The 23,604-nt window shown below is 39.7% G+C and overlaps 1 pseudogene; it reads right to left on the reverse strand.

The window, feature by feature from the left end:
• Positions 1-18,198: 18,198 nt before the first annotated feature.
• Positions 18,199-18,798, reverse strand: LOC149154522 (serine/threonine-protein kinase TIO pseudogene; annotated as a pseudogene).
• Between the last annotated feature and the right edge of the window lie 4,806 nt (positions 18,799-23,604).

A 23,604-nucleotide genomic window follows, 5' to 3' on the forward strand; every position in this document is an offset into this window, starting at 1 on the left:
TTTAAAGCTGTGGACGGCATACCCGATTGATTGCAGATGATTTCAACGTTCGGCTCCATGGCGGTATCCTCCATCGGCTGATTGATTGCAAGATCCATTGGCTCTCCTTCCTCCGTGGGTAAAACTGTCTCTGTCTGATGTGAATGGTCCTCCCCGTGAGTACCCTCGCGAACAGGTTCCTCTACCTGAGCCTCTTCCTGCCCTATAGGCTCTTTCCAGCCCTCTGTCTCCTTTTGAAACCTCCTTCTTCGTCTTCCCATCGGGCAATCGCGCGCCAAATGACCATATTCGTGACAACAGTGACAGCGGAACGGGAGGTGCTCGTAATCGAGTTTCTGCTCAATTTTGTAATCCTTATACCGAAGAGGAATAGATTTTGCTAGGCCCTCCTTTGGATTGAGTTTAACCAAAATCCGAGCCACCCTTTTCTCAAAAGTTTGTAGGTAGGATCGATCTGCATCCAGATAAGTCCCCAACACATTCCCAATCGACCTGAAGACCGAGTCCGCCCAGAGATATGGGGGGAGGTTTGGAATTCTTACCCAAACCGGAAATTCGTCCATCCTTTCAGTTTCAGCATCAAACAGAGGCGTCCATCTCTTGAAAAATACCGGCCTATTCCCATATGCCCAATTCTGACCTTCGACCCACTCCATAGCCTCCTTACAGTCGAATTTGACCATAAACCAGCCCTTAACCAGAGCATTTGATTTGAAGTTGGCCGCCATCGAACCCGCCCACTGATTCTCCGCCCAACGCCTAAAGGCTACACCTGAAACAGGCTGACCTCTGATTCTGCCCACCAGCGTAACCCCATCCACATCTAAAACATCCTCAACCTGCATATCCATCCCCAGAACCACCTCTTCAAACTCCCTTGTCTTTAAAGGTTTTGATTTCTTGCGTTTCCCCCCTAGTCTTCTAATATCAGATGTCTCGAAACTGTCTCCAAGCTCCTGAGATCGTTCTTTGTGCCTCCTTCGGTCTCCATTGTCCGCTCCTTCTGCATGCTCAATCCTATTTCTTGTCTGGGTCTCAACGAGCCCTTCAATCGGACTACCACCATTCCTTTCCCCGGCGAGGACATGTGGCAAACCGGGACTATCACCCAAGTCAAGCCTGGCTTCTCTGGCCGCTTCCCCTACTTTCGGCCCCAAAAATCCCTGATCCGAATTTTTGGGAAACAGGTCCCTATTGACCGCGCACTGCTGTGAAGCCCTCCCAGCTTCGATTCCAGTGGTTTTTAAACCCCCAACAGGTCTCCAGACACCAGCATTTTGAACAGAGTTTATTATATCTTCTAAACCCCCAGATGGGGAGAAAATTTTTGAAGGAGATGGAAGCTTACCAGACTGCGGGTGTATGCCCTCATCTTCCCATGCTGGCTTCGTGTCAAAGGTGGAGGCTTTTACAGCTTCTTTACCAGGAGTTCCCAACAAACCCGACAGGTCCCAACTTGCATCCGACCGACCTTTGACATAACTTAAGGCTCTGGCTTTATCCCCCACGCCCGCCGCAACTCCTGACCCTTCTTTCTTCTTGTCAAGCGACTCTCCCAGAGCCCGAGCCGCAAACTCTCTTCCCCAAACTGTTATCAGGTCTTCCTGAGAGGGTTCCAGCTCCAACGTTTCGCTCGAATTTACCATTGTTGAGGTTTTGACCGAGAATAAAGCCTTCCAACCACAGCCCGAGACAGTCGCTTGGAAAACCGCTTACAGCTTATGCTCTTAGGGTTGCAGCTGGCCAGAACAGTGAAAACTTCCACGAAATTTACTGCAAGGTTAAAAGTGTTGAAACCGCCCCCGTGACCAGGTAAAGCAATATCAACAAACCGCCGTTTGAAATGGGGGTTTTCCTTCCTAGCTGGCGCCATCGGCTTTCCACCACGCTGCGTACTGTACTGTCGCCAGCGCTGCCTTCGTCGTACCTGCGTGTCACCTGCAGAAACCTGCTCTACCTAGGCCTAGGGCCTAGGGCTGCAGTACCGAAACCCTCCTCTGCCATCGCTCTCCCCCTACATGGTAATGTTATGGTAGACGGTATGTCTAATTTCTCTCTATATTTTGATTTCTATGAACATCATGTATACGGGAAGCAAAATTGGGTGAGATTTTCCTCTGGTGCTAAGAGAACAGAAGGAATATGAGAGCTTGTGCACAATGATGTATTTGGACATGTGTTGATTCCATCACTGGGTAAATCTGTGTACTATGTCTCATTTATAGATGACTTCTTGAGGAATACATGGATATATTTCCTTGGGAAGAAATATGAATTCTTTGACAAGTTTAAAAAATTTAAGGTGAGTCTAGTGCAAAATCAAACAAAGAAGAAGATTAAGGTGTTGAGGACAAATAATGGTGGAGAGTCCTACAAGAAGGAATTCGAAGAGTTCTTTAAGATGTGTGCTATAGCATAGAAGAAGACTACTCCATACACACCTTATCAAAAGGGGGTTGCAAAAAGGATGAACATGATGTTGATGGAAGAAACAAGGAGCATGCTCAGTGATGCCAGTTTACGACAAGGATTTTAGGCAAGGGTAGTGGATATTGCAAGTTACTTGGTTAATACATCACCTTCATCAACGTTGAAGGATAAGACTTCACATGAGGTATGCACTGATAAGAAACCATCTCTCACACATCTCAAGATATTTAATTGTGATGCATGCGTAAATGTTCCAAAGGAGAAAATAACCAAGTTGGATAGTAAATTTGAAAAGTGCATCTTTATTTCATATAAATATGGTTTAAAAAGTTACAAGCTTTGGAACCTAGAAACAAACAAGGTTGTGTACATTTGAGATGTAGTATTCAGAGAAGTGAAGGATGTCATGAAACAAGAATTATGCCAGGGGAAAAGGAACCGAAGAATATAGAGTTTGAAATGAAGAATGGAGAATCTGATTCCACAGAAGAACATGAATCAGAAGAAGAAGAAGAAACACATGCTCTAGTTTTGAGGAGATCAATTCGGAAAAGAAGGTAGCCAAAGAGGTATCCTCCATCTAATTTCGTTTCAATTTTTTCTTTATCAATTTTTGATGATGATCCTAGAAATTTTATGGAGGCAGTGGATTCAAAGGATGGAAAACTCTAGTTAAAGGTCATGGTTGAAAAAATGGCAGACTTGGACAAGAAAGAGGCTTGGAATTTGGTGGAGTTGTCGGTTGGAAGAAAACCCATTGGTAGAAAATGTGTGTTTACAAAGAAGATGAATGTAGAAGGAAAAGTGGAGAAATACAGTTCGGTTAGTAGCAAAAGGTTATTCCCATGTGCTGGGAATTAAATTTAGTGATATTTTTTCTCCTATTGCCAGTTAGCTTCTATTAGATTAATTTTATCTGTTACTATTGCTTTTGATTTTGAGGTAGAACAGATGGATGTGAAGGAAACACTACTACATTGGGATCTTGAAGAAGATATCTACATGAAACAACTAGCAAGATTTGCAATGAAGGGTAATAAAGAACTAGTATGCAGGTTAAAAAAGTCTTTGTATGGGTTAAAGCAATCACCAAAGATGTGGTATCAAAAATTTGATACATATTTATAGGGGCTTGACTTCACAAGGAGCAAAGTATATCACTGTGTGTATTTTAAATTAGTTGGTTATCATGTTATTTATTTGGTCTTGTATGTGGATGATATGTTGCTGACTGGAAATGACAGAGATTATCTAGGTTGTGAAGACCCAATTGTCCTCTAAATTCAACATGAAGGATCTTGGTGTTGCAATTTTACTTTTGGCATGGAAATTAAATGAGACTAGGAAAAGAGGAACTTTGGTTAAATTAAAGAAAGTACGTCGAGACAATATTGCAAAGGTTTAATATGCAAGACAGTAAACCAGTGAAGGTTCCTATTCTTGTAGGTGTAAATTTGTATGAAAAACAATGTGCCAAGGCATGGGAAGAGGACATGTCCCATGTTCCATATGCAAGTGTAGTTGTAAGATTTATGTATGCAATGGTTTATACCAGAATAGACATTGCACATGCAGTCAGAGTATTGAGCATGTTTATGTAAAAAACATAGAAGGAGCATTGGACAAGAGTAAATCATGTTTTTAGGTATCCACGTGGTAGCAATGATTATGGTTTGTGCTACAAAGGAAAACCAATATTGGATAAAGTGTTGTACATACGTGTCTTTGTTGATGATAATTGGGCTAGAGATATAGATCACAAAATATCTACAATTGGGTATGTGTTTAACCTATTTAGAGGAGAAATCAGTTGGATGAGCAAGAGACAGTCTATAGTGGCACTTTCAACTATGAAAGTTGAATACATGGCAACCACTCATGCAAGTAAGGAAGCAGTTTGGTTATAGATATTTTGTTTAGGTATGGGGTTGGTACACCAAGCTATAAGGATAGATTGTGATAGCCATAGTGCAATTTTCTTGGCAAAGAACCCTGCTTATCATTTGAAGACAAAGCATATTGATGTTTAGTATGTGTTTACTATCACTTTGTGAGGAATATGATTGAAGATAAAAAGGTGTTACTAGTAAAGGAAGACACTTTAAAGAATGTTGCAAATGCATTAACAAAGCTTGTGAGCAACGAAAAGTGTTCTTCGTGTAGAGAAATAATGGGTGTTACTTCCTTGAGTTGGTGATTGTGTACTCCTGCTCCCCCATGTATGCAAAGAAAACAACAAATGGGGGAATGTTAAGTATGTTTTATATTCTTTGCACAATTATCTCCATGCATAATACGATGCATGGAGCATGACATAGGGGGGTAATAGGGGGCTAGTATCCCCCCATTTTTGAGGAGTTGTATCGGGGGTGATAACCCCCTGTTCTGGGGGGTTTTGAAGGGGGGTGGTAGGCCCCCTTCACAAATTTTAGGAAAACGACCCGAAAAAAATAATAAATAAATAAAATTGGCTAGTTTTTGCGTCTACATATTTTGGGTGTGTTAGTGTCGGTCATGATGCCCTCCATCAGTGATCAAAAAACTCTTTGCATATGCATAAGTAGGTGTCTCATCGATGTCAGTTTTGCATTCCATTAGGCATGCCATAAAACTGATGGAGGAGCTGGTCCTTGTTCCCTTCTTGGCTTTGCTGGATCAGGTCATATCAGTTAATGAACTTGTGTCACGCTTGTTTTGTTTTGTCTTGAAGTCCAAAGTCTTAGGTCTAGGGTTTCAGTCAAATGTCATTGCAAGATCATGAGTCAGAGGTCCATGGGTCCCCAGCAAGCCGGAAGGAGGTATGTAAATATGTTTCATGGATATTTTCATCAGGTACAGCTCATTTATACCTTGGATTTAAAAACCATGTTTTTAAAGCCAAGGTCATGTCAATTTTGCAAAAAAAATAAGGAAATTTTCAAAATTCTTCAAAATGCCGGCAATAACCCTGGTCTCCTCGCCAAGTCCATCAGATGGTCAACCTGCAAAAAGAACGAAGTTAAAAGCACTCAAAAGATCAAATTCAGGACAAAGCAACTCAAAAAGCAGTGTTAAAAGTGAATGTCAAAACAAAAACATTAGAAAGTGGGTTTGGTAAGTTAATTTTTTCAAATTGGGCCTATAAAGAGTAAATTTCCCTCTAAACAGCCTCATTATGCATTTGAGAGCTTGCAAAAACGAGTGAGAGGTCAAAAGAGGCGATTTGCAGAAAGTTGGAGTCATTCTCAGGGGCACGACCACTCAGGCTCAGTGCGCGACCAGTTGGGTGGGGCGCGACCACTCAAGCAGGGCGCGACCACTCAGAGCAGGGGCGCGACCACTCAAGCTGTCTTCTACAGAACCACTCCAAATCGACTAAATCGCCCTCTTGCTTGCTCAACTGATCGAGGTAGGGTCTTCTAGTGCGTTTGAATGCTTGGAACATGAAATGATGGGCTTGCATATATATGTTTATCACCAAGAAATGTAAGGAGAAATGGATTTGGGTGATTGCTTGTTCATGTAGGCATTATGCTAGGGTTGATGTTTTTTCAAGGCTTTAAATCCCTATTTATTCCCTCCTTGTTTCCTATTAAATTCACAAATGTCATATATATCTTATCTCAATTGCAATAAATACTAAATCTCTCATCCCAAATTCCTAAAACCCTATCCCTCCCCCAAATCCCTTTACAAAACCCTAATGCCCTTTCATGTATTCTACCCAAACCCTAATACCCTCCATACGGCAAGGAAAATAAATGAACAACAGCAAGGATAAAAATGTTATGTAAAAAGAGAAAAGAGCAATAATATAGCAAAATGACCAAATAAAAAAGATGTTGTTGTGCATAGTCATTGGAAAATAGAAGACATACTGTTGTTGCATATCCATAGCAAAAACAAGAAAAATGCAGCTGTGTATATGTATAAAATGGACATATTGCTGTAAATATTGTTTACAAAAGAATATTGTTGTGTCTCCCCAAAACAAAGCCCTGTTTTCCTCTCTACCCCTTCCCTAAAATCCTGTTCAATTAAGATCCCTTTTCCCTTATGACAAGATGTAAAAGAAGCCTTGTTCCCCTATGTACATAAAATCCTTTGAAAAACACTGTTTACCTTATGATGTACACTGAAAAAACAAAAAACTCAAAGGAGCAAGCTATCTATGCTGTCCCATACTCCTGTTGCAAATGCATGTCCTTTCCCTTGATGACTATCATACGTATTTTCCCTAATAAAGTATTTCTTTGCAAATGATTTCCTAATGATGGAAGATGAGATGATATGTTTGACATTTTGTGAATTATCCCTTAAAAATCCCTGTTTTTACATATTTTCCCATTCCTTATTAAAATCCCTCCCCTAACATTTCCCTTATGATTTTTTCCCCTTTAAAACTGCATACTTCTCAGCATTTTTGCAGGCAAGGGCAGCAGTTTACTCTATCTATTTGCTTCACTTTGCTCAAAAGCACCATGTCAACCACTGAAACCTATGAGCAAGGTGATGACCGGTCTTCTTCCATAGAGGTTGAGGTACAGCGGAGGCCTCATAGGGGAGGCAAAGGTGATCATCATAAAGGAGAGGATCCCAAGAAATTTTGAGAGTTTCGAGGCATTTTTAGCATTTTTGGGAATTTTACAGGTTTTGGCCATTTGAGTGGTCTCACCCCGCGCGCGACCAGTCATGGGGAAAGCTCAGAACGGGGAAAACTCTACATTTTTGGAATTTTCATGCAAAAATACACTTGCCTATAGATGGGTTTCAGATTTTATGAAGATTTGGGCTTCCAAAAGCTCAAAATACATGCAAATTTTGACTTTCGGCCCCTTTTTTGAGTTGCAGAAAGCTGCCTTGGGAGAAATGACTTTTGAGGGGTCAAATCAACTCCAAATTCAGAAATTACAGTGGGGTTAGAAAGTAGACTCACAGACCTTTCCAATGAGCTATCTTGCACCTGATTTGGACACCGGGAAGGCCCTCAAACAGAGCTGTCAATGCGCGCGACCAGTCAAAGTGAGGGGCGCGACCACTCAGGGAAATTTCACTGTTTTGACCAGTTCGGCCAGCAAAACACTGTTTTTACTTTGGTTGACTTTTGAGGCATGTAAATGATGGATTTTTGTGTAATTTTCGTAGCACTTGGATACTTTTACTCTCCTTGAACACTTCTAGAAGATTCTTTGATGTAAATGGTAAATATTTAATGCATGGATAGGTTTCCTAAGTTTTAGAGGCAAGTTGTTTTGACTGCTTATTATCTAGTGCTCAGTTTAGAATTAGTTGAAACAGCTCCTAGGAAGCTGAGCTCGACCCCTAGAGGTGGGGAAAGGAGTTAGATCATCTATATTATGCCTTCTCTTGCTCATTTTCATGGTTGGACTCTTGAGGGAGAAGCTCTATTGTATATTTTACTTGTATCTCTGCAATTTGAGGAAAAGGAAGACCAGGGTTTTGCAGACATCATTGTGGATTCTTGTGGATTATTGTGTTGATGGTGTGTTTCCTACTTGTCATTGTAAGTGTGTTTATGTGTTCCATCCCTTTCTTTACTGCTGCTAATTAAACAAATGAAGTGATAAAGTTTGAATTCATGCATGTCATGCTCAGCTTTCAATTTTGTTTAATATTTATGTTTTCCACTGTCTAAAGAGGATTCAAAGTCATTGTTTGCCCTCTTTAGCTCCCTCTCTTTCTTCCTTGATCATCCATCTCAGCTTAAGGCATCAGCACAAACTCCTACCCTGCCCCAAAGACCCACCTGCAAAAACTGAGCTCAATCCCCACACCCTGAATTGCACTCCCTCCAATTGCCACCAAAAACCCCAAAAACTTTAAATCAACCCTCCTTATCAGTTTACTAGCCTAATATCAGTGTTCCTAATTGGGTCAGCTCATCCTATTGAAAGATCTACCGAGTTTGACCGGAGAGAGCCTTCTCATACCCCGTAGGGCTAGCTACGAGGTGAAATGGTTTGATGTTGCCTTGAAGGTTTACCTTCCTCAGCCTAGGGTGAAATATCAAGCGCTAACATAGTGGCGACCATACTGGGGAGAACAAACTCGTTTGCTCATTGATGTGTTACTTCATAAGTCTTAGACGGAGCCTGAAGTTACGCCAGGTAGCCTTCGAAAACGCTCTTGTTTTACATCAGCGTTAGTAGATAAACGCTGCTTCAGTCAATCTCCATGAGCTTGTGAATGAAACACTTCATTTGCATTTTACCCCAGTACATGTATCAAGTTCAGATCTGATTGTTGATGGTGAACAACGATCAGACACTTGAAAGTCTGATATCATTCACTTGGCGACTCTAAATCAGTTTTGAGATCAGATCCAAAGACTCCACTGGAGGATGATCCCGACCAGCAGAAACATGAAAGGAGAATATGGCAAAATCAGGTATTCAAGTTGGAATTTCATCCAAGACATTTTGTTCTTTGTCATAAATTATTTCTTCTCTTTTCCCACGAATGTCAAGAAGGCTTTGCAAAGTATATTGTATTTGAGAAGAGATCCTCAGCCTACAGTTAATTCTTTTCCTTCGAAGATTGTGAATACCAAAGATTTGCATGCTTTTGAACTTGATCAAGATCCTTTTTCCGAATTTTGTGATGAACCCCAAGCGACCAAGTCCGATTATATACCTGCTGTACATAACCCTACACCTTGTAAAATTCCAGATCGGTATAAACCTCTTGTTTTACCCTCGGTTCTTCATGCTTTCCCCAAAAGCTCTGATCTATACTTGCCGAGGTTTGATGGTGAAATTAAGGATATCAACGCTGAGCAACATGTGCAGAATTTTGAGTTATTTCTTGACCTTTTTGAAGTCGATGATGAAGATGTTAGTATGAGGCTTTTTGCTCTTTCTTTGCAAGCTGAAGTTAAGAGTTGGTTCAAAGCTCTGCCTGATGCAAGCATCTCAGATTTCCAGCAGTTCGTCAAAGTTTTTCTCGACAGGTGGATGATCGGGCAGAACCTTTTCTTGATTGTAGAAGAGTATAACCAGCTGAAAAGACTGCCAGGTGAGACAGTACAACAGTTTTCGGCCAGATTTAATCAAGTTTATTATTCGATGCCAGTTGATATAAGGCCTACTCCTAGATCTGCTCTCTTACACTATCCGGGCGCCTTTGATCCGGAGATGGAGTTTCAGCTGAGAGAAAAGAATATTGCAACACTTCACGAGATGCAAAAAAGTGCAGTAGATGTAGAGGCTCATTTGCTGATCCGAAGGGCAAGAATGAAGGAAGAAGAGATGAAAAACATAGATCCGGCCGAATCAACATCTTTAGAGGTGAAGCTTGACATTTTGGTAAGTGCAGTGGAAAAGATGATGGACAAGATCAACTCAAGGAATGATTATGATGTTCATGGCGCGCTGATTGAAGAAGAACAAGTTGCTGATCCAAAACATTTTGTTTCTTACCCTAGTTGTCGTAGTGATTGTTTTATAGATCATTGTGAAGAAGAGAGAGCTGTTGATACGATGTGTATGTTTGATGATGATTTGCCTCATTATGATCACTATGATGATGATTATGTTCTCCAAACAAACGCTAATCTTGCAGACGAACCAGCAGCTAGTTTGTGGGAGGAAAAAGTTCATTTTCAGCAGCTTGAATACAATGTTCAGCCATCACATATCAGCTATGACAGTGACGAGGAAAGTGCAGCAAATTTTGAAGTAAGTGAAGGATCTTTGCCTTTTTGTTTTGATTCATGTCAGTTCATCAGAGACAACTTCCATGCAATCACAAATCCGTTGTTGACTAGTCTTGAATTGGATCCTCCTGAGCGCGATGAAAACTTGGTTCAAGACTTCTCATATTCAGATTTGCAACCTCCGAAAGCCATTGATTGTCCAGTTGCAGCTGAAGACTTGGAAGTGGACACACATGATTTAATGATTCAGGGTGACTCTGTACCATTTTGTTTTGAATCAATTCAGTTTTTGAAGGGTAGGTTGTATAGTAAATCTTTAAATGGACAGCCTATAACAAATCAGCAATCTATCAGTGTAAATGTTGAGGATGAGACAGATAACAAAATGCTTGAGCAGCCTGTAGCATCAGATTTACAGCTACCAAATGAAATTGAAAGGCAGATTACAGATGAAGCTGTGGCAGCCGAAATACATGATTTGATGATACAGGAAGATTCTATACCCTTTTGTTTTGAAGCATTTCAGTTTATAAGGCAGAATTTTCATAAAATCTCTCAAGAACAAGATGAACAGCTAGAAGGATGTTCAATGGATACATTGCAGCAGTCTTTTCAAGTTTTTCATGATCCCATGGCTGATGTTTTGGATGAGGTTTGCAGTCAAAGTCTTTCTCCATTGACCACATGTGAGCTTGAAAAATGTGTTGATATGACTTTGATCTGGCAGCCAGTTTCTTCGTCATTTTCAGCAGGGGTCTCATCACAAGGCTCAGATCAAAGTTTGCATGCATGGTATGAGGAAAAGAGAAGTAATCCATTGGATGAGCTAAGTTCCAGTGGGCTTGAATTTCAAGATCCTTATGCAGTGTTTTTGGAGGCAGATAGAGAGTTCGTATCATTCAGCGGATCTGTTCCCAGGTTGTCATCGGAGTTGCCTTTCAGTAGTTCTCTCTTGTTGTTCATAAGCAAGCACCTGTGGAGAATTCGAATAGCAGATGGGACACTTACTTGGTTACATTGGTTGTTTCATTTCACTTGACCAGGTGATGAACGAAACTGTTAGAGTAGGTTTTGATGAATAAGCTCCACTTTGAGCATCATTTTCAGTTTGTCGGTTGTGTTTAAGTATTGAGTCAGTTTTTAGTTGAGTGAGAGTCAATTTGTGTTGTCAAGTCATTAGTTTTCAGTCATGCATTTCAGCTTGAGTTTTTGACTCCATTGCCCAATGATTGAAAGGCACTGGTCTGCTCTCCCAGATGTCTAAGGTTCTTGGCACCTCCAAGGAGCTACCATCCCCATTGGAGCCAATGTTAGTGTCGGTCATGATGCCCTCCATCAGTGATCAAAAAACTCTTTGCATATGCATAAGTAGGTGTCTCATCGATGTCAGTTTTGCATTCCATTAAGCATGCCATAAAACTGATGGAGGAGCTGGTCCTTGTTCCCTTCTTGGCTTTGCTGGATCAGGTCATATCAGTTAATGAACTTGTGTCACGCTTGTTTTGTTTTGTCTTGAAGTCCAAAGTCTTAGGTCTAGGGTTTCAGTCAAATGTCATTGCAAGATCATGAGTCAGAGGTCCATGGGTCCCCAGCAAGCCGGAAGGAGGTATGTAAATATGTTTCATGGATATTTTCATCAGGTACAGCTCATTTATACCTTGGATTTAAAAACCATGTTTTTAAAGCCAAGGTCATGTCAATTTTGCAAAAAAAATAAGGAAATTTTTAAAATTCTTCAAAATGCCGGCAATAACCCTGGTCTCCTCGCCAGAGTCCATCAGATGGTCAACCTGCAAAAAGAACAGAGTTAAAAGCACTCAAAAGATCAAATTCAGGACAAAGCAACTCAAAAAGCAGTGTTAAAAGTGAATGTTAAAACAAAAACATTAGAAAGTGGGTTTGGTAAGTTAATTTTTTCAAATTGGGCCTATAAAGAGTAAATTTCCCTCTAAACAGCCTCATTATGCATTTGAGAGCTTGCAAAAACGAGTGAGAGGTCAAAAGAGGCGATTTGCAGAAAGTTGGAGTCATTCTCAGGGGCGCGACCACTCAGGCTCAGTGCGCGACCAGTTGGGTGGGGCGCGACCACTCAGGCAGGGCGCGACCACTCAGGCAGGGCGCGACCACTCAGAGCAGGGGCGCGACCACTCAAGCTGTCTTCTACAGAACCACTCCAAATCGACTAAATCGCCCTCTTGCTTGCTCAACTGATCGAGGTAGTGTCTTCTAGTGCGTTTGAATGCTTGGAACATGAAATGATGGGCTTGCATATATATGTTTATCACCAAGAAATGTAAGGAGAAATGGATTTGGGTGATTGCTTGTTCATGTAGGCATTATGCTAGGGTTGATGTTTTTTCAAGGCTTTAAATCCCTATTTATTCCCTCCTTGTTTCCTATTAAATTCACAAATGTCATATATATCTTATCTCAATTGCAATAAATACTAAATCTCTCATCCCAAATTCCTAAAACCCTATCCCTCCCCCAAATCCCTTTACAAAACCCTAATGCCCTTTCATGTATTCTACCCAAACCCTAATACCCTCCATACGGCAAGGAAAATAAATGAACAACAGCAAGGATAAAAATGTTATGTAAAAAGAGAAAAGAGCAATAATATAGCAAAATGACCAAATAAAAAAGATGTTGTTGTGCATAGTCATTGGAAAATAGAAGACATACTGTTGTTGCATATCCATAGCAAAAACAAGAAAAATGCAGCTGTGTATATGTATAAAATGGACATATTGCTGTAAATATTGTTTACAAAAGAATATTGTTGTGTCTCCCCAAAACCAAGCCCTGTTTTCCTCTCTACCCCTTCCCTAAAATCCTGTTCAATTAAGATCCCTTTTCCCTTATGACAAGATGTAAAAGAAGCCTTGTTCCCCTATGTACATAAAATCCTTTGAAAAACACTGTTTACCTTATGATGTACACTGAAAAAACAAAAAACTCAAAGGAGCAAGCTATCTATGCTGTCCCATACTCCTGTTGCAAATGCATGTCCTTTCCCTTGATGACTATTATACGTATTTTCCCTAATAAAGTATTTCTTTGCAAATGATTTCCTAATGATGGAAGATGAGATGATATGTTTGACATTTTGTGAATTACCCCTTAAAAATCCCTGTTTTTACATATTTTCCCATTCCTTATTAAAATCCCTTCCCTAACATTTCCCTTATGATTTTTTCCCCTTGAAAACTGCATACTTCTCAGCATTTTTGCAGGCAAGGGCAGCAGTTTACTCTATCTATTTGCTTCACTTTGCTCAAAAGCACCATGTCAACCACTGAAACCTATGAGCAAGGTGATGACCGGTCTTCTTCCACAGAGGTTGAGGTACAGCGGAGGCCTCGTACGGGAGGCAAAGGTGATCATCATAAAGGAGAGGCGCCCAAGAAATTTTGAGAGTTTCGAGGCATTTTTAGCATTTTTGGGAATTTTACAGGTTTTGGCCATTTGAGTGGTCTCACCCCGCGCGCGACCAGTCATGGGGAAAGCTCAGAACGGGGAAAACTCTACATTTTTGGAATTTTCATGCAAAAATACACTTGCCTATGGATGGGTTTCAGATTTTATGAAGATTTGGGCTTCCAAAAGCTCAAAATACATGCAAATTTTGACTTTCTGCCCCTTTTTTGAGTTGCAGAAAGCTGCCTTGGGAGAAATGACTTTTGAGGGGTCAAATCAACTCCAAATTCATAAATTACAGTGGGGTTGGAAAGTAGACTCACAGACCTTTCCAATGAGCTATCTTGCACCTGATTTGGACTCGGGAAGGCCCTCAAACAGAGCTATCAATGCGCGCGACCAGTCAAAGTGAGGGGCGCGACCACTCAGGGAAATTTCACTGTTTTGACCAGTTCGGCCAGCAAAACACTGTTTTTACTTTGGTTGACTTTTGAGGCATGTAAATGATGGATTTTTGTGTAATTTTCGTAGCACTTGGATACTTTTACTCTCCTTGAACACTTCTAGAAGATTCTTTGATGTAAATGGTAAATATTTAATGCATGGATAGGTTTCCTAAGTTTTAGAGGCAAGTTGTTTTGACTGCCTATTATCTAGTGCTCAGTTTAGAATTAGTTGAAACAGCTCCTAGGAAGCTGAGCTCGACCCCTAGAGGTGGGGAAAGGAGTTAGATCATCTATATTATGCCTTCTCTTGCTCATTTTCATGGTTGGACTCTTGAGGGAGAAGCTCTATTGTATATTTTACTTGTATCTCTGCAATTTGAGGAAAAGGAAGGCCAGGGTTTTGCAGACATCATTGTGGATTCTTGTGGATTATTGTGTTGATGGTGTGTTTCCTACTTGTCATTGTAAGTGTGTTTATGTGTTCCATCCCTTTCTTTACTGCTACTAATTAAACAAATGAAGTGATAAAGTTTGAATTCATGCATGTCATGCTCAGCTTTCAATTTTGTTTAATATTTATGTTTTCCACTGTCTAAAGAGGATTCAAAGTCATTGTTTGCCCTCTTTAGCTCCCTCTCTTTCTTCCTTGATCATCCATCTCAGCTTAAGGCATCAGCACAAACTCCTACCCTGCCCCAAAGACCCACCTGCAAAAACTAAGCTCAATCCCCACACCCTGAATTGCACTCCCTCCAATTGCCACCAAAAACCCCAAAAACTTTAAATCAACCCTCCTTATCAGTTTACTAGCCTAATATCAGTATTCCTAATTGGGTCAGCTCATCCTATTGAAAGATCTACCGAGTTTGACCGGAGAGAGCCTTCTCATACCCCGTAGGGCTAGCTACGAGGTGAAATGGTTTGATGTTGCCTTGAAGGTTTACCTTCCTCAGCCTAGGGTGAAATCTCAAGCGCTAACAGGGTGCATGGTGGTTTTTCTCATGGTTTTGTAGATCTGGTTAAAGGAGCTACAATTATGTTCTAATATAGGGTTAATGAATTGGGGGTTTATGGTTGGGTATGTGTTTTGCGTATGGTTTTGGGCATGATGGTTTCGCCCATGGTATTTTGTAGATATGGCCAAGCGAACTACGACTATGTTCTAATCCAGAGTTAATGGATTAGGGGTTTATGAATTCTTCGAAATGTATATAATGTATTGTAAAATTGAAAGAATGATAATGAAAAATTAATCTGGTTTTCTTGGTTTTGGGTTCCAAGAGAACAAACTCTACCATTGTATATTTTTTCTATTTTTTAAGAATTTGTTTGCAGGTAATTTTTGTACATAATTAAAACCTTAATTTATGGATGTTATGACATGTATATAATGTATTATAACATTGTAAAGGAATCTAATGAAAAATCAATCTAGGTTTCTCAATTTTGGGTTCCATTGTAAAATATATTTGTGTATATTTTCTATGATCACCATTTAGTATTATCTTTTTTTTTTAATAATTTGTTTGTAGGTATTATCTGTTATAGGGTTGCTTTCATCTTAAGTGGAAATAGAGCATAGGTCAAGAGTTTGATACATACTTGTCAAGTGACGGGGGGGGAGATTGGTGGTGGTTGGATAAATCAAAACTCCCCATGTGTTTCACGACATGGGATAACTACCTCTCATGGATCCTTATCTATGGCAATGCAATCATTGAATAAAACTTACCGGTTTAGATATAATCGCAACCGTGATTCCCAACACTTCACCTCTAAAATTCTTAGTGTGGAAATTTTCATAAGGAAATACATGGTATTATATATAGTTTTTAAATTAATAAAGAGGTAGGAAGGGGAAAATATGCATTAAATGGGATCAAAATTGGTATATTTTGAACCATAAGAACTTAGGGATCCATCTTTGGCAACAATAACCATTATCAACAAGGTTGGTATGCAAACTAATATAAATTTCGAGGTAATCATAGGATATAAGAATAAGAAAACACCTTTTTATATTTTTACCTTTGATGTTGTTAGATAGAAGACTACTCACATGATTCCATTAAGGTGATGAGAGAATATACTTATGGGGATGAACTCTACTACCCATCGTTTAGAGGAATTACTTGATATCTAAGTATGAAACTAAGGTATTAATGGTTGTGCAATGAAGCATGCAACATGAATGAAGGGGAATATCATATTATTTTGTTAAAATTTTAAGTAATTATCAATTATGTAGCAGGTTTCATAGTGTATTGAGTTTGCTTGTATCTCTAAATGAGATGGTTTGAGGTAAGTACCCCTTAGTCAAAAATGGATTGGCATCATGTGTACATAAAGTAGAAGACCCAAATATGAACATATTTTGAAGTAATGGGTGTGAATACGAAAATATGTACAATATAGGAAAACCCTAAAATAGACCTTGTAAATTGTTATCACAAAATCAAGCACTGAAGGCTGCCAATCAGCAAGATTCTGTGTAACTATTTCAAACCAGGCTTTGGACTAAGGCTTAGCCTCCTTAGTCTGAGAGGGCTCTCTCACAGATTATGAATATTGACTAATGCTAAGAAAAGATGGCTAACTCTTATAAGACACATGAAAATAAGTTGGCTGGACAACATTGAATTGATTCCCATTGGGCTTATGGAGTCTCTCATATCTCAGCAAACAAAAACACTATCTTTTCATAGAAATCAGGGCACTTTACATCTATATGTTCAAACATAACTTTGAAACCACAGTTTTCCAAGGCATACAGGAAGTCAGAGCATGATTCATGAGTTCTGAGTGATTATGCATTAACAAAACTGTAAAAGAACCTTAAAGAAAGAATACCATCACACATTTGAACAAGAAGATCTATTGTGAATCCTGAGAAGAAAACATAGTCATTTGCATTACTGAAATTTGTTTATACATAAACCAAAAACAGTCTTCTCCAAAACATCCAACCCCTATTACTTCACTCTCTTAGCTATTTATAGAGTGCTTATTCTATCTCATTCAAGCTTCCACCTCCAGCATGAGGGGAGCTCAATGATTGCCAGTAATTACTCCTATCCGCTATTGAACTAACCTATTAAATACAGTCAGCACTAACTGAAGTTCTAAAAGGTTCTAATTTAATTATAACTTTAATTCTATCTTCTTCGTAGAAGATTCCTCCTTGCAGCTTTGACACATGGCTTCCTTTCCGTTTGGCTGAGATGGCTGAAATGAACAGTTAATGCTTCATGCTGGTTTTGGATACTGGATGCATCAATGGTTCAATAGTATTCGGATAAAACCCCTGCTTTTCCGGTCCTTGTCTTCCACCACTCTCCGAAAATGTAGCAGCATGTCTCCAACTCTTTAACACCCCAAAAATGATGAGCATCACCATATTCCCAAATGTGCTGGAGGCTTTATTGATTGAACAAGTGTCTCTCTTTCAAAATTCCCGTTCATATTATCAAAATAGATGCTCTGCGTTTAAAATCACCACCTACAGCAGTTTCGTAGCGCGCTACGAAACTGCTGTGTGATTTAAAAAACACAGTCTTCCTCTAAACTCCTCACAAAATTGAATAGCTGCTGTTGCCATTTTTCAGTTTCACCTTTGCTATGCTGGGATTCAGAATCACATTCTTTGTATCCTCCATAAGGCTAGAGTGGGTTACCTTCTTTTCCTCATCAATGATCACCTCAAGCTTAGGCCTAACATGATTATTGAGAACTGAAGCACACAAAATCGATGCCCTTTTTATATATTTTTTATCTATGTCTCGTCCTTTGTCCTTGCATTTGTTCATGTATCTCAGGGTACGTGCTGCCTCATCCACAAGCTCAACAGTCCACTCTCGGTCATTCGAAATGCCAGGTTAAGATATCCAATTGAAACGCATATTACAACGTCAAAGAATTGTAGAAGCCTTCTCTTTAGCTCCAATGACACATTGCCAACAGACTGAGATTGCATGAAAATACCCTTCTCTAAAGTACTGGAAATTGCAATGAAGTCTATGACAACACGAAAGGCCTGAAACCCTGTCATTTGGCCTGTGATGCGCTTTCCACCTCCTTCTGTTTTTAAGTATGCTAAAATTATAGATATAATGAATCCATTCAAACAATCAGGTCCATTGATAGAATTTCTCTGTCTAGCCCAAACTTTAAGTAATAATAATGCTTCCACAAAAGTTTCTTGATCCAGAAATGTTCTTTTTAAGGATAATACTGTTGGAATGATCCGTATCACAAAGTCATTTGCAGAAGTTTCTGTGACTTTTCAGAAGCATCATCTGTCTGTGTCTTTCCTATGGAACTACTGCTACGTGCACTGGCTATGTTTCGAGCAGGTGAGGGAATCACAATATTGACTTCACCCCTCCAAGCTGCATCACATCCTCTTGCAGCAGCAGTTGCAGCACGTGCTTCTCTAGCTTCTATCTCTGCTTGGCTCTCTTGTACAAATGGGTGCTCCAAAAGTGCAGGCCAAGTCAATCTATTCTGTGAAACCTTGTTCAAAAGACCCTTCACAAAACTTTTGAAATTAGGGCTGATATTGTTTGGATATTTAACTGGGTCCTTAACAATGTGCCTAATAAGCGTATAGACAGAATTCGTATAAAAAGGAGGTTGACCAACAAAAAGCTCGTATAATATTACACCAAGTGACCATAGATCTGTTGTATGATTGTATGGTTGTTCGCGTACTAGTTCAGGAGCCATATAAAGTGAGGTCCCTTTGATTGAACAAAGCACCATTGTATTGCAAGACATAGCTCTTGCAAATCCAAAGTCGCAAAGCTTGACAACACCTCCAGCACCAATAAGAATATTTTGAGGCTTCATATCACGATGTATAATACGATGAGAATGGAGATAATGAAGTGCCCACGCCAGTTGCTTAGCAATAGCCTGAACTTGTGCTTCAGGAAGTCATTTGTCATCTTCAAGAATCTCCAATAGTTCACCCTGTGCAAATTCTGTGACAACACAAAACTCCTGTGGACTTTCAAATGCATCTAGCATCTCTATGATATTTTCATGCTTCAGCTGTCGTAATATCTCAATTTCCTGCCTCAGATTGTCAATGTCTTTTTCATTCTTTCCATGCTTTAAGATAAACTTCATAGCAACTGTCTGCCCTGTGTACTTGCGCCTGCCTTTGAACACCTTTCCAAAAGAACCTTCACCAACTAACTCTACAACATGATAATTTTCCACGCCCATCTTACAAATTATTGAAAATGGCGGAGATAAGTTCCTTGCAGCAGTAAGAGACCTTTGTCGAATGAACAGAGAATGAGTGGCCCCGTTCGGTGATCCGGAGGGTGCGTAGGATCAGATTGGAATGCAAACCCAGCCATCAGTAAATCTACAACATCTTCAGCAGCTACATACAGTATGCCCCACTGCTTCTGCCAAGCTATTTCTGAACCCTTCTTGTTTGGGACTAACACCCCTTTCCTTATTTTGCTTCCGCTTCAACATTCGAAGCGACAGAGGCAATTCTACACCATCTACCTTCTTTTCAAAAGTTACAGGGGAAATTCTACTAACATTTATGCCCTCATAGAAAGCAGCTATATCAGTAGTGAAAAGACGAGGCATGCACCACAGCTCAAGGTAAACCATTTAACCTTATACTTGTTAATGTTTAAAACCGCAGCCAGTTCAAGGCCAAAGTATCCTCCACCAACAATCACAGTTGTGCATTCTTGGCTAATGTATATATGGGAAGAATGAGGATGAAGCATCCGACCATCTTCTTCATCGGATGCATCACCAAGGCGTGCAATTGCCTCAAAAAGAGATTGCTCATGCTATTTTAATGCCGCCTTAGCTTTCTCTACATTGGTAGGATCAAGATGATCACCTCTAAAAACCCTTTCCACCTCCTTGATAAGCTTGTCAGTCTCCCGTAACTCAATACTAACAGGTTCCTTGCTGCGTGTACCATTTTGAGAAGATCCATAGCCCTTTGAACTCTGCCATATACAATGCAACTTAGAGAACCAACCTTCCCCTGCTTCCACTTGTTTTGCTATAATGTCAAACTCAGACAACCGTGCTGTAATGCTTTTGCCAGCTAGCGGAAAGGCATCTAAGCTGAAATAATGCCTTTAATGTTTGATGCGTTCACTTTTTACAAGCCCATGATATTTTTACAAATAGCATCCCAAGACATACGCTGATATTCCAAGCTGCTTTTATCTTATAAATCCTTTCATCATTTGCGCCAGCTTGAAAGGAGGAACATAAACACCGCCACTTCTTCCAAGCGCCTTTTCAGTGTTTCTAACTCCCTCTTTCAGAACTCTGTTCAATAGGCATGCTAGGATTTTGGGTCTCCACTGAAAACTTGAACAAATCCCCAATTTCGTAGCATGCTACGAAATCACCTAAACAGGTAGCGCTGCGAAACTGCTAAAAAGGATTCATGCGCTGCGAAAACACCTTGTCCTTAAGCTAGGCTAAAAAATTTTGGCAACAGAATTTTCAGTGATAACAGTGGCTCCACTTGGGATAGTGCGCCCTTGTGGTACACTAAGAACTCGCAGGTCCAGTGCCTTATCTATTTATGACAACAGAAATTTGCTTGACAAGCATCCCTTTCAAGCTTCTGGGCCTTCACCTCGGGCTTAAGCTTGATGATCACTGTAGGAGAAAAGAATCTACATCTACTAAAAAAAACAAATGCTCAGTCAACCTTGAGCTTATTTTCCTTTTCCTACCTACCTACCCTAACAAGAACAACTTCTTTCTGCTCAATCAATATGAAATTTCCAATGTAGCCAATCCTCTGTTTTATCTGATATTTGAGTTTTTTGACTGCATCGGAGTTCAGAGCCACAATAATATTGTGATGACCACTGCCACTGAAATTGCCTCTGATCTTTATAGAAAAACTGAAAAACTTGAGAGTAAAACTCTTCCATGTAGTCAGCTACAGGATCCCAGAATACATGATCAGCTAGATTTTTCTTGTAACTTTCCGGCTGTGCAAACTGATCTTCAACAGCAGTGTGCATTTCCTCAAGCGTAAAAGAGAAAGGAAACAATACTCTCTCCTTATGTTCTGCCATATAAAGCTGCTGAAAATAATGATCATGATTATGAAAACTATATGCCTGAATTTGACCTTCTAAACCTTCAATTTCTTTCTCAATGTCCTCAGCAAATTCATCCAAAAATCTCATCTTACCATCTGCCTTGCAGTCAAAGGATTTTAGATATGAGGACAAGGACAAAGAAAAATATTCATTTGTTTCTTCTTTACTATGATCATTATTCCATTGTTTGAAACCTTGAACTGAAGGAGAGTTTGCCACCACCTCTGACCTATCTATCCATTCCTCCAAAAACATAAGCCATAAGTCTTGAAATGACTTAATGGATTTGATAGGAAAACTTTCAATCCATTGTTTACATTTCCCTTGAAGTGAATCATAGAATAACATAATGCAAACATCCTCATGTTTAACTCTAAGAAGCTCAACAAAATGACAGAAATCTGTTATATGCTTCAGAGTTAAACTCAAATCTTCTCCCTTGAATTTTGGACCATTCCTTAGAAAATATGCATCCTTGGGAAAATGATTTGGGAAACCATGAATTCCTGAAAAATCTATGCATGCATACATTGAAATAAGAATGGTATCATCTGGGTCCTTCATAACTCCAGTGGAATCACCATGAACCTATGAATTTCGAATTCTTCAACAATGGAGTCGCCAAGGTAGTTTTGCAGCCTCAAAAACCTTCTGAGCTCCTGCTACCTTCAGAAGTTCAGCTTCATGATTTCGGGAAAGAATAATCTTCAGGCTCCCGGCAGACGCACCAAAATGTTATCACAAAATCAAGCACTGAAGGCTGCCAATCAGCAAGATTTTGTGTAACTATTTCAAACCAGGCTTTGGACTAAGGCTTAGCCTCCTTAGTCTGAGAGGGCTCTCTCACAGATTATGAATATTGACTAATGATAAGAAAAGATGGCTAACTCTTATAAGACACATGAAAATAAGCTGGCTGGACAACATTGAATTGATTCCCATTGGGCTTATGGAGTCTCTCATATCTCAGCAAACAAAAACACTATCTTTTCATAGAAATCAGGGCACTTTACATCTATATGTTCAAACATAACTTTGAAACCACAGTTTGCCAAGGCATACAGGAAGTCAGAGCATGATTCATGAGTTCTGAGTGATTATGCATTAACAAAAATGTAAAAGAACCTTAAAGAAAGAATACCATCACACATTTGAACAAGAAGATCTATTGTGAATCCTGAGAAGAAAACACAGTCATTTGCATTACTGAAATTTGTTTATACATAAACCAAAAACAGTCTTCTCCAAAACATCCAACCCCTATTACTTCACTCTCTTAGCTATTTATAGAGTGCTTATTCTATCTCATTCGAGCTTCCACCTCCAGCATGAGGGGAGCTCGATGATTGCCATTAATTACTCCTATCCGCTATTGAACTAACCTATTAAATACAGTCAGCACTAACTGAAGTTCTAAAAGGTTCTAATTTAATTATAACTTTAATTCTATCTTCTTCGTAGAAGATTCCTCCTTGAAGCCTTGACACATGGCTTCCTTTCCGTTTGGCTGAGATGGCTGAAATGAACAGTTAATGCTTCATGCTGGTTTTGGATACTGGATGCATCAATGGTTCAATAGTATTCGGATAAAACCCCTGCTTTTCCGGTCCTTGTCTTCCACCACTCTCCGAAAATGTAGCAGCATGTCTCCAACTCTTTAACACCCCAAAAATGATGAGCATCACCATATTCCCAAATGTGCTGGAGGCTTTATTGATTGAACAAGTGTCTCTCTTTCAAAATTCCCGTTCATATTATCAAAATAGCTGCTCTGCGTTTAAAATCACCACCTACAACAGTTTCGTAGCGTGCTACGAAACTGCTGTGTGATTTAAAAAACACAGTCTTCCTCTAAACTCCTCACAAAATTGAATAGCTGTTGTTGCCATTCTTCAGTTTCACCTTTGCTATGCTGGGATTCAGAATCACATTCTCTGTATCCTCCATAGGGCTAGAGTGGGTTACCTTCTTTTCCTCATCAATGATCACCTCAAGCTTAGGCCTAACATGATTATTGAGAACTGAAGCACACAAAATCGATTCCCTTTTTATATATTTTTTATCTCTGTCTCGTCCTTTGTCCTTGCATTTGTTCATGTATCTCAGGGTACGTGCTGCCTCATCCACAAGCTCAACAGTCCACTCTCGGTCATTCGAAATGCCAGGTTAAGATATCCAATTGAAACGCATATTACAACGTCAAAGAATTGTAGAAGCCTTCTCTTTAGCTGCAATGACACATTGCCAACAGACTGAGATTGCATGAAAATACCCTTCTCTAAAGTACTGGAAATTGCAATGAAATCTATGACAACACGAAAGGCCTGAAACCCTGTCATTTGGCCTGTGATGCGCTTTCCACCTCCTTCTGTTTTTAAGTATGCTAAAATTATAGATATAATGAATCCATTCAAACAATCAGGTCCATTGATAGAATTTCTCTGTCTAGCCCAAACTTTAAGTAATAATAATAATGCTTCCACAAAAGTTTCTTGATCCAGAAATGTTCTTTTTAAGGATAATACTGTTGGAATGATCCGTA

This window comes from Pinus tabuliformis, chromosome 9, assembly GCF_031772625.1.
Source record: "Pinus tabuliformis cultivar Carrire ecotype Pingquan chromosome 9, CPIR1, whole genome shotgun sequence".
Classification (NCBI taxonomy): Eukaryota; Viridiplantae; Streptophyta; class Pinopsida; order Pinales; family Pinaceae; genus Pinus; species Pinus tabuliformis.